This window comes from Galleria mellonella, unplaced genomic scaffold, assembly GCF_026898425.1.
Source record: "Galleria mellonella isolate WM207_F2 unplaced genomic scaffold, CSIRO_AGI_GalMel_v1 utg11558, whole genome shotgun sequence".
Lineage (NCBI taxonomy): Eukaryota > Metazoa > Arthropoda > Insecta > Lepidoptera > Pyralidae > Galleria > Galleria mellonella.
Window position 1 is genome coordinate 312604 of NW_026441977.1, and position 11968 is coordinate 324571.

The 11968-nt window shown below is 32.0% G+C and overlaps 1 pseudogene; it reads left to right on the plus strand.

The window, feature by feature from the left end:
• The first annotated feature begins 1767 nt into the window (after positions 1-1767).
• LOC113509392 (phenoloxidase-activating enzyme-like) lies at positions 1768-11507 on the plus strand (annotated as a pseudogene).
• Positions 11508-11968: the final 461 nt, after the last annotated feature.

The window sequence follows — 11968 nt, forward strand, 5'->3', positions numbered from 1 at the left end:
CATGATCGCATAACGAAGTCGTAAAAAAATCAAACGAACTGAGAAACTCCTACCGCAAGATCCCATTGTCATGGATATACTCGTGTGATTAATTTCTTATAAATGATGACGCATGACATTTTAATATCACTATTATGGTAAATCCTGTAGTCCTGATTGTCAGTAGAAGAACGTCATTAAATAATTAGTACTTGTATTGTTTCTTTAAGAAGTACAGTCAACAACGCAAATTGCTAAACATAATTAATTATATAATAACATCAAAAAAATTTCTAACTGGTTATTTGATTATAATTATATTGTTTAGATGAAACACTAATTTATTAGACAGATAGATAATTTACTTGCATACAAATAACAACAAATATATACAGACATACATGAAAAGAGAAAAAAAAAAGAAATATATAAAAAGGAAAATGCAGTAAGCTTAAGAAGGAATGACACCATGTCTGTGATACGTATATTTTTTATATATGTATGTATTTTTATGGCTGGTAATAGAGTGGTCACTATTTAATGAACGCTCACTGTTTACACTGGTGGGATACCAGTGAGGGTTTTTTTAATGGGTAAAAATGGCATGGCAAACGATTTGGGAAAATGTTTTTTTTTGTCTAAAAGGATACACTTTCGGATTGGCCCCAAAAAAACTTTATCAAATTCGGTACAGGTGTTTCCATTTTAAATCAAAATAACTTTACCACTATTGAAGTCGGTGTTTTTTGTGGTACAAAATCTTAAATTATAACGCTCCACATTTCTCTGCCTACCCCGTAGTGGACCTTATTGTGAAGATAAATTTATACACATACTTTATAGATATTATTATCTTAAATGCATAACTACAATATCAACAAACGCTATTAGGGTTGCCAATGTTGTCATATCTTATTTATGAATTAATCGAAGTACGAATAAATATTGCTTAGCAAAAAAAGATTACCTTAATCGAGAATATATACAAAAATATTTTAATTTAGAACGCGGAATCGCGTGTTCAGAAGTAGACTCTGCTTCGTAAGAAGCAAAAAGATATCTTTAATAGTCAGAAAATTAATATGGGATCAAAACAGGAGTAAACTCTGTCGATTTCGAGAATATTTATTGAAATTGACTCGAAATTAGAAATAATATGGAACCAACGCCGGAGTAAACGCTGTCGATTGCAAAAAAGAATTGTGAAATTGCCCTATATATCTGAACTGCGACGTAATCGTGTAATATAGTCGCAAAAAAACTTGTCAAATATTTTTCTTTTAGAATAATTATATATTTGGTAAGCCTGTTATAATGGAAAAAAAAATGGTCATTATAAAAAAATAAAACAAAAATAAAAATAATGGTAACAAATAGGTATTATATATGTGTCGATAGAGTAAGAACACAAGTGTCTTTTCGTTCCCGGAATGTCGTAAGAGCCGATTAAAGGAACAAAACACCAAATATTGGTGCTAGAAAAGAAAAATTTAAAATTAAACCACATACCGAGCCGCCTAGACAACTATACTCTCCTATTAATGAGAAAGACCCATGCCGAGTATTGGGACTTAAATAAAATATTATAGTATGGTGACAACCCTAGACCTAGCTAAAAAAGAACACCACGCACAGGTCATACTGGCCATTCCGAGAATCAGGTGAAGTCACTTGAAATACCGGTTAGCCGCAAATGTTTATACTTGTTATTGAAAATTCACCAATAACGACTAAGAGATAAGAATTAAAACAAACTGTCCTATAAAAACACTGTAGTCGTACGCAAAATAACGAAGAGACGCGTCCATTATAAGAAAAACTATATTCAAACAAACACAGAACGCTGCCGGCGTCCGTACGTGCCGGACGTCTGATGGACGATATATGAAAGAAAAATAAAAAGAAAAAAACAAAATAACGTGTTGTGTATTAATGTGTGATAAAATTATATACAAAATGAAGTTTATTTTAATTATATTTGCGTCTGTGTCGACTTTGTGCTTCGTAAGAGGGCGTAAGTATTATTTTAATATTTTTCCTCTTAGTTTTTGCTGTGGGGAAGTTTTCAATCGCCGTCTGTAATTTTAAAGCCTTGATTTAATCTTTAATATAATTAATGACTTAAATATTCTCTTATGTTTCCTTTTCATCGACATTGTAAAGATAGTTTACTACGCTCCGTTGAACTTCCTTGACATTATTGAACTGTTCATCTAAAACATGTAAACAAGGAAAATATTTCAATAATGCACGGAACTTATATACAAATTATCTTACATAAACCAGACAATAATAATCGCCCGTATAAAATAGAGAATAAAATAAAAAAAATACTTATTACTTAAACTCGCTTAAAACTTTAAATGAATTATTAAATCGTTTAAACTTTGATAACACTTATACTAATACTTTTTTTTTTGATGGGTGAAAATGGTATGGTAACCCTGCGCTAACGAGATACCCCGGCGGAGCACCAGTGAAGGGTGATCGATAAGAATGAAAACAGGCCAGTTAGCCCATTATGATGAATTCATCAGGAATTAACCATGATAGTTTCCAGGGGGAACCGCGAGGAGGTCAACCTGGTTGGGTATATTGCTAGCAATGAGATTTTCAGTCTCTATCACTAACAATCCCTTTCCTCCCTATACTAATACTTAGAATCTAGAATAAACAACAGTTCACTTTAAATTCTAAGTATATTTTAAGATGTAGACTTTTTCAGTCATTCCTCATCAGGGGCATACTTTTGAGGGTAGTTCCATTTGTGATGACATTGTAATAAGTTCCAAAACATTCTAGCTGAGACAAACGCAACTCTTTCTCAAATGATTGCATCTATTTATTTATTTATTAAATACAAGAAATTTACAACAGCGAGTACATTGGAGCCCGCACTAGGCGAACCTGTATCGCGGGAGTCCATAAGGGATTACCAAGACACGGTGATTACAAATATAAATTAAATTAGTGAGCCAGTTTTACGAAAACAACATGTTAGAATGACATCGTTTCTCTATTATGAAGTGTTTCGTGAAGACATGCTGTGCTGTTCCAGATTAGTAAGACCTACTGTTACCGTTCGCATATTCCTTAAGACCTTGCAAGGATTAATTGTCTGGTCTCCGCAATACATGTTCAATCTAACTATGCACTAAAAAACTTTATTGATTGATATCCAGTTTGCCGACTCCCACAGTTTAAAGTGTATGTTGTCGTGCAATATCGTGGTAAACGTCGTAAATATTTATTCACCAACATTACCTGAATCTAAATTAACAACTAAAGTGCATCGTATGAACATCCAAACATGTCGAGAGATGCATTATTGATACACGCTTTAATATCTGCATTACCTATTTTCAAGAAAACGGAATCAGCTGGGCATGACTGTGACAAGAGGATGTGATAAATCAATAAATAAACAAAGCTCATACTTTCCTAGATTTTTAAAGAGATAAAATAGTTCAAACACCTTGCTAGTAGGATTTTCTATCATCACCACCATATCAGCCGTTAACTGTTCACTGTCGAATATTGGCCTTCCCCAGGAGATTTGGCAGTAGTTGCCAGGTTTGGCAAGCAGGTTGGCAACCGCAATTAGGCTTTGGTGATGTTTTAAGAGGAACGCTGCTGTCCATCCCTCGACCATTAAATGCTCTTAGTCGCCTCTTACGACACCAACGGGAAAGGAAGGGGTATCCCATTCTATGCTGGAATCACTCAGCGATTTTCTATAGACCGTATCAATCGGATTAATTTACCAGATTATAAAACTGCTGACGGCCCACCTGAAGTAGAACCTACCTTCTAGGCAGAAACAGCACTGTAAGTGCTTGCTGCGAAGCAAAATATACTAGTAAACACATAATAACGCATTCTAAATTCAAATAGGTATATTCAACGTCAACATCTTATAGTTTATAGATGTTTGTGTATACTTGATGTCGTTTTTGGAGGGCGAAATATAAATAACATGCTCCAATATCTGATGTAGACAATATTACAAGTATCTAAAGCGGTTAATATAGACCAGAATTCACAATATAAGGAAAATATATACAAAATCTGTGTATACGCAAACAGTGTGTTGACTCCAGCATGTAAATTGGCTACTTATTTGATACGAATGGAACATAAATTAGAAATATATGAACAATTTTTTTGCATGGACATTTACATAATGATCCTTTACCAATTACGCGGAGATTATATATATCATCATATCAGTCGTATACATCCCTCCCTCATATATACATACATCCTCATACATACATCCCTCGACCATTAAATGCTCTTAGTCGCATCTTACAACATCTACGGGAAAAGAAGGAGTGGCCTATTCTATGTCGGGGGCACACGACCATTGTATATAACCAGGATATATTGGTTTCCCAGGATAAAACAGAGAACGGAAAGTTATGCTATTTTGTGCACCACTATTTTGACAGCGAAAAGCTATTATCAGTTCCATCAATGTACATATTCGAGGGCTGCTTGTATGCGAAAATGCATTCATACCTAAATAGGTAAAAGTCATCTTTTATAGATTTTACCTATTTATATTTTCAGTAAGACATCCTGTGAAAATTATATTACCAAAAATTTAAACACGCGTATACCACAATACCGTAACAATTTTTCATAAAAATCTGGTGCAAACTACCTAAACTTAAGCTATTTAAAATGGTTTAAAAACTAATTAATCAAATGACTATGTACCAAATGTTATTATTCCACTAAAGATTATTTTAAATGTAAAATAGATGGCATAATTTAATGAAATCATCGAATTATATTAATTTATATTAATACCGATTATTATCATAACAAATATACAATCTTTTAAACTGTAATCTTTTGGAGGAAACAATAAAGACTATATAACTATGTATCAATATGTTATATTGGCCGTGTGGTTCCGGCATTTTTCCGTGGGTGTCGAAGAAGGCGACAAAAGAAGGGGGGGGGGGGGGCGAGAGATTTAAAGATAGATAGATAGATAGATAACCTTTTTATTTGAGTCATTTATGACATACGTAAATTTACAAATGAGTTTATACAATCAAATTATTTACACTTTATAAAATATACAACAAAAGATAAAATATGTTTTCACCAAGTGTGTCGCAGTGACCCAAATAGGGTACAGCTCAGTGATGGTTTTGCTTAAAAGCAAAGCACTGATTAAAGTGTCTCTAAAGCATAACTGCGGTACCCAACACGCCTGTTAAGCGAGGCAACTACTATCAGAACCTTTCAAGAGAAACGGTTACGTTCAGAAGTGTACAGTTAAAGGCTGATATAATGATGATGAAAATCTATCCAATATGGTACTGTTCATAAAAACAAAAATAAAAATATTAAAAAAACCTATGCAAGAATTATCTTTATTTCATGTACTCATTATTATTATGTCAAAGTTTATCATAATTATATACTGCATCATAATTTCATAATAGGGCAATGCGGTCTTAGTGCAGTTGACATAACATAATATACCTAAACAATATTGCATTAAATAAACTTTATGAAACTAAACAACTTGAATCTATCCTAAACATTTTTAATTAATTCCAACTTGTCTTAAATCACTTCATTTTATTTTTATTACGCATACTCATCGCCAATTCTGAATAGATTTTGACAATTGACAATAATTTAAAAAGTTACTAAAACTTGCATGCCTACATGATTTGAAACAACTGACATAATTGATTTATCTATTTAACTCTTTATTGCACCTAATATATAAAAATATACGTATAATGGCAAATAGTAAATTCAATGAAAATGTATGCATATTTCCAAAATTACATAAATCAAATGTAATTATATTGTTTGTATGTCTTACTGTTTTTAAAGGATTATTTGGATCATTGGATTCAAAAATTACATCACATCTTTCTGTAGAATTAAAAAAAGCCACTAAAGTTTAATCGCAATCTCAAGAATAACGTCTAGTGGAAATTCAAGAGGCAAACTATTCTAGTGATTCTAAGTTAAATATAGTATTAGGATTTAGACAATTCAACCCACAGTTAGATTATTTCGCCAAATTTTACACGTTGAACTAGAACATACAATAATATAGGAGATATACCAATTCTGGGCCAAAATACAGAATATAGAAAACTTCAATTTTAAAATACAGAAGCAAATTTCAAAAACCGATATTAACTAAAATCAATTTCTGTAAAAATAACTATTACAATGTTAATGATAGTAGAATTCCATTTAATATATACTTTGAAACTGCTAATGACAAAGTCTTACGGAATACTTTACCAAGACTATAAGTATTCTCATTGACCACTAAATCCCATTATAATGTATAAATAAAACAATTAAGTAAACATGTTATTGACAAAATTGTTAATGATTAATGCTAATAAATGCATATAACGGGAAAAAGGTCAAGTATTATTCACGTAGGATTACTTAAGTACTAAAGAGATTAATAAGTAGTACCTACATACAGGAAAACAACTGGCACGGGCATCCCCTGTGACCATGATATTACAAGGTAATTATGTTTAAAATATGATATAAATGAGGAAATAATAATTAATGGATAATGTATATGAACAATCGTTGCATCCAATTAATAACGAATAAAAAACATACAAAAGAATCATCATATCAATGTATTTTCTACTACTGTAATTAAGAGTACTGATCCCACTTGTAAATCTTCGATTACAACACATAAACAATCAGACCAATATGCTAGTGAAGCTAGAGAACAAAAGACCTTCTACTTTAGTAACTGGGATCATAATCCTAAGACACCCAAATCAATGTCATTATTATTTCCTTGGTCTAACCTCGCAATTTCTGCGTCCAATACACACGTTTATCAATCATACTCAAACTCTTCTAACTGTTATACTAATCACCTTACCTCCCTCTCTAATTACTGAATTAAAAGGAGATAAAAAAATAAGAACAATGTACCTAACTAAAATAGATGACGTAACAAAATTTATTAATACTACTTATTTAATACTAAAGTTAAATTATTCGAAAGATCAATATTTTCATAGAAATAATATAAATTTTCAGAATCATGTTCTACTCCCAGCGGTGGAAGAGGACAATGCATATCTATATTGAACTGCCCGCCTCTAGTCACAATAATAAATAAAAAGGAGAGAACACAACAAGACCTAGATCTGTTGAGGAAGTCACAGTGCGGCTTTGAGGGGCAGACACCAAAGGTATTTACAAGAATTTTACTAATGTAATCAAATTGCAGGCACACGATGTCTGTACATCTTCTTAATAAGATCAATAGATGCCAAAGTAATATTTTTTAGAAATTTTGTCTGTTGTCTTCACAGTTACACTGCACTTAACATTTGTTGACCTCGTTATCAATGAATTTGAATTGAATTGCAGGTATGCTGTCCAGAGCAGTGTTATACACCTGACGGCGAAGCAGGAAAATGCATCGGCATATATTCGTGTCCACACCTGGCGGCCATGCTCAAACCACCATCTTCTAAGCAAAACATCCAATACGTACAGAATTCCAAGTAAGTTAATAAACACTAAAATGTTCATTTAATGATTAATAGATAGAGCACGTAGTTATGTACTATGTACAGAATAAAGTTTAAATGATAAGTAAATCTATCTGCGTTTATCGCTCTTGTGATGGGATATGGCAATGAAGAAGGATACAAAGGCATAAGACCATTGCCTTCAGGAATGGCAATGCTCGAGGGATACTACGGACGTCACAGTGCCTTCTACGTTGTTCATGTCTTAGGATTACTTCTTTTTATCGAGTAGGTCATCAGTTCTCTTACTCGTTAAGTTACTCTTCTATCATACAAAAATAAATACTGCACTTTTAGAAACACCGCTCAAAATCAATTATAAAAATAAAATTAAAATTAAACACATATTGATTTGATACGCATTAAACTTGGATTTACATTTAGAAAGAGTCTAAATTTAATCATTATAATTTCAGATGCGATGGCCCCGAACAATACAGCGTGTGTTGTGGTACTCCCAGGGAGCAACCACAAGTTGGAAATTGCGAGAACAGAGTGAACGCGTTCCCGCCAGACCCATCAACTGAATGCTGTGGAGTTGACAGTGGAACCGGAAATAAAATTATTGGTGAGTGCAACTTGTAAAATATTAAGGTAAAATTATAAGTGACTGCTTCATCAATACGCTGATTTATGTTTCATTATTTCAAGAAGCTTAGCCTTTTCTGATACATTACTATTAGGCATATAAGAAAATTATATTAAAAGAAAAATAACCCCAAATATCGGTACATTTGCCTAGAAACCATGTCATCTTAATTTTTTTGTACCCACCTAAACTTACTGTTTGTGATTCAATGAAAAATAAATTATAATGCTAATTCAAAATCCTATCGCATCCTATCGCACAAACCCATTAATTAGATATTACAGACAAGTGTCAATCGAGTCATATTGTATTTGAAGTATTGGAGGTTATATTCGTCAATCTTTATAATTTTTATTCCAATATTTATTAATTAAAAAAAAATGGCATTTATTTAATATTATGGTAAACTTTAATATGATATCTTTTTAATAATTTATAATATTGATAATAGTTCTTGTTATTATCAAAATTGGTTACCAGAGATTTTTTGATATTTCTTACATATTCGTTAATCTACTTCTATCTTTTCAACTATGAAAATTTTATATCAAATGTACTCCGTTGCTTACCCGGTGCGAATAAACCAATAGTTTTATTTCAATCCATTCAGCCATTTCAGCGTGTATAAGTAATAACGATTCAGGCATCTTAACATCTGCACAAACTTTCACATATGTATTAGTAGGATTTAAACTGAAGTAGTAATTTTCGTTTATTTCAGGTGGAACAGCTACAACAATCGACCAGTACCCGTGGCTGACACTTATCGAATATACAAAAGATGGTGTCATAAAAACATTGTGTGGTGGAGCACTAATTAGTGCTAGATACATATTGACGGCTGGTCATTGTGTCGTAGGAGCTGTTTTAGATTTAGGAACTCCGTAAGTTTCAAACTATAATTATAGTGTAAAATGCTTACTACAAGTATATTTAGATATAATTGTACTATTACAAAATCATCGTCTCAATCTACTGATCTTTAATATTCAATTCACCCTGATACTGCAAAATAAGTTCCTTCCTCTGTGACTGCAATAATTCTGACGAAAATATTTCTGATTGCATAAACATGTTATAAAATTCTTTCCTTAACAGACGACTATAGACTAAATACAACGAATACTGTGCATTTAATTTCAAATTGATAATTTCAGAAAGAACATCCGCTTAGGAGAATATGATACAAGTAACGATGGAAGTGATTGTGTGGCGACAGAAGGCGGTGGCGAGGACTGTTCCGACCCTCCGGTTATCATTCCTATTGAAAGATCCATCCCGCATCCTCAGTATGACCCCACTACCCGGAAGAATGACATCGCTTTGATCAGGATGAGGCAAAACGCACCTTTCACAGGTTTGTTATAGTTATCGAAAGTAGGCTATTACAGAATTTCTTGTTGGAAAAGTACAGATCTGTAAACCATTGACTTCGGAAAAGAACTGAAATTGAATTTCAAAATTAAGTCTATTCAGTATATAAACAATGATCTAATATGGTAGCTTTCTTACTTACTGCAGATACCTAAATAAAATGTGATATATGTAAAGAATTTGTTGTATTATATCGAGTAAAGTACAAAGCTCGAATCTTATCGAATGAGGTACCATTTTATACCTGTCTGCAACAGGAATAAAATGGTTCAAAGCCAGCAATGCGTTCATTGCTTACAAACTTTATTAAATTTGTGTACAAATTAATATTTCTTCTTCATTATTGCAAATTCTTAATAAACTTCTTTACAGATTTCATTCGGCCCATTTGCCTTCCAACAATGGACATTACTTTAAACCCTCCATCGAACTTCAGACTATTTGTGGCAGGATGGGGGCAGTTAACGAAACCATTAACAAAAGCAATATTAAACTGCACGTGTCTGTTCCATTCGTTAACAGTAAGGTGAGCATCTATTTGTCTAAAATTGGGCTTACTTATATTATAGAACAAATGCAACTAAATATGACCCGAGAGAGATTGTATATCAGGCGATTAAGAAACTAAAGTTATGAGTACAACACACAAGTGCAATGCAAATGCATTGTAATGCAAAGAAAAATTGTTGGATATATCCAACAGATAATAATGTGATGATATTTATATAAAGAGATCAATAACCAAAAGTGAGACGTTAAAAGATGGCAACAATTATGATTCTTAATCAAAATTTAAAAAGCCTAAATATTTGTATCATAATGAATATGCCTGAATGACTTTAACCAAGAATCTCTCTGCGCTGGTAGAATTAAAGACAGATATAAATAATGTTCAGTCAATCAAGTGTCAATACCTTGGTCGACAGTAATCCACAAATGTCTTTGGTTTTCCCTTTCGTCTTTACATCTTTCCTCCACTGCAGCACTACTACTACTGCTTTTTATATTTAACTTTCTGTAGGATGTTTATAACTTATTTTAATTCCAGTTAACGCTCTTTATCGTTCGCTAACATCATATGCCAAAGCAAAATTAAAAAAATTTCCAAGCGTATCAAGCTAAACCCAGCAATGTACAATATGTGTGTAAAACATTTCAATTCGACTCTAATATCTCTGCATTATATTTCTAGGAGTGTGTACCAGTGTATAGTCATCCCAAGCGAAGAGCCTCCTTGTGGAACAAGCAGTTGTGTGCAGGTGGTGAAAAGGATAAGGACTCCTGCAAAGGTGACTCTGGAGGTCCACTCATGTACGAGAACGGACGGATCTACGAACTCGTCGGGGTTGTCAGCTTCGGTCCAAAGCCTTGTGGAGTTGAGAACATTCCGGGGGTGTACACCAAAGTATATGAATATAACACTTGGATCCGTAGTACAATAAGGCCTTGAAATGTAAAGATGTAAATTATTAAATTAAGAACAAAGGAGATTGTGTTATATTATAATCAAAAGATAGGTATAATTTGATGTCAGTGGTACATAAACGGGCTGAAATATTAAAAGTGCTCAAACTATAAAGATTCAATGGAAATCCGTCTTTATTCTAATTGAAGTATTTTATATTTCTTCTTAATATGATCTCATTGATTTAATAATTACTTTTTAAAATATTTTCATTTTTAAAATTATTTATTTTGATATTGCAATTTTTACTTGAGAAGGAAAATTAATTTTAAACTTTATAATTATTTGCGCACTGAATGTAGATTTTGCCAACAAAATTACGAACAGAGACTGATTTTATTTTGGTGCACTGACATCGCTCACTTTTCACAGTGTTTTTAAGATCTCTATTTTATGTACTTTAACTACTTAAATTTAAGAATTTTATTGCTAACATGATCGTAATGTTATTTTAATTCTGTTATTTCATTTGATATTTGAAAGAGACAAAGACATTGAAGTCAAATATTAAATCAATGCAACATCATGACAATTATATATTATTTTTATTTTTTTCTCCTTTACTCACTACTAACAGTAATTTTTGATGAACGAAAATTTAATTGACGAAATGAGAAATCACGTAGGCACTATATTAAAACATTTGCCTGCGAGTAGAAAAGTTGACCAAAAACAATACATAATTATTTGAAAGTTTAATAAATAGAAGTGAAATAATAGTTTTTTGAGATTATAAAAATAAAACAAGTCATTGTTAATAGTATTCAGTCTTCTAAAGAAAAAAATATTAATTTCAATACATACATTCGCACGAAAATGTATTCGTAACATTAATAAATCTACAAACACTTCTAAGAATCGATTCATGTTATTTTTTAAAATATCTGTAATACTTCAATATTTTCCAGTTTCTCATAGAATAGTAGTGATAACGCATTCTATTTGAAGAATTGAGATGAATTTTGTTGCATTAAAGCTAATATTCGATAAGACATA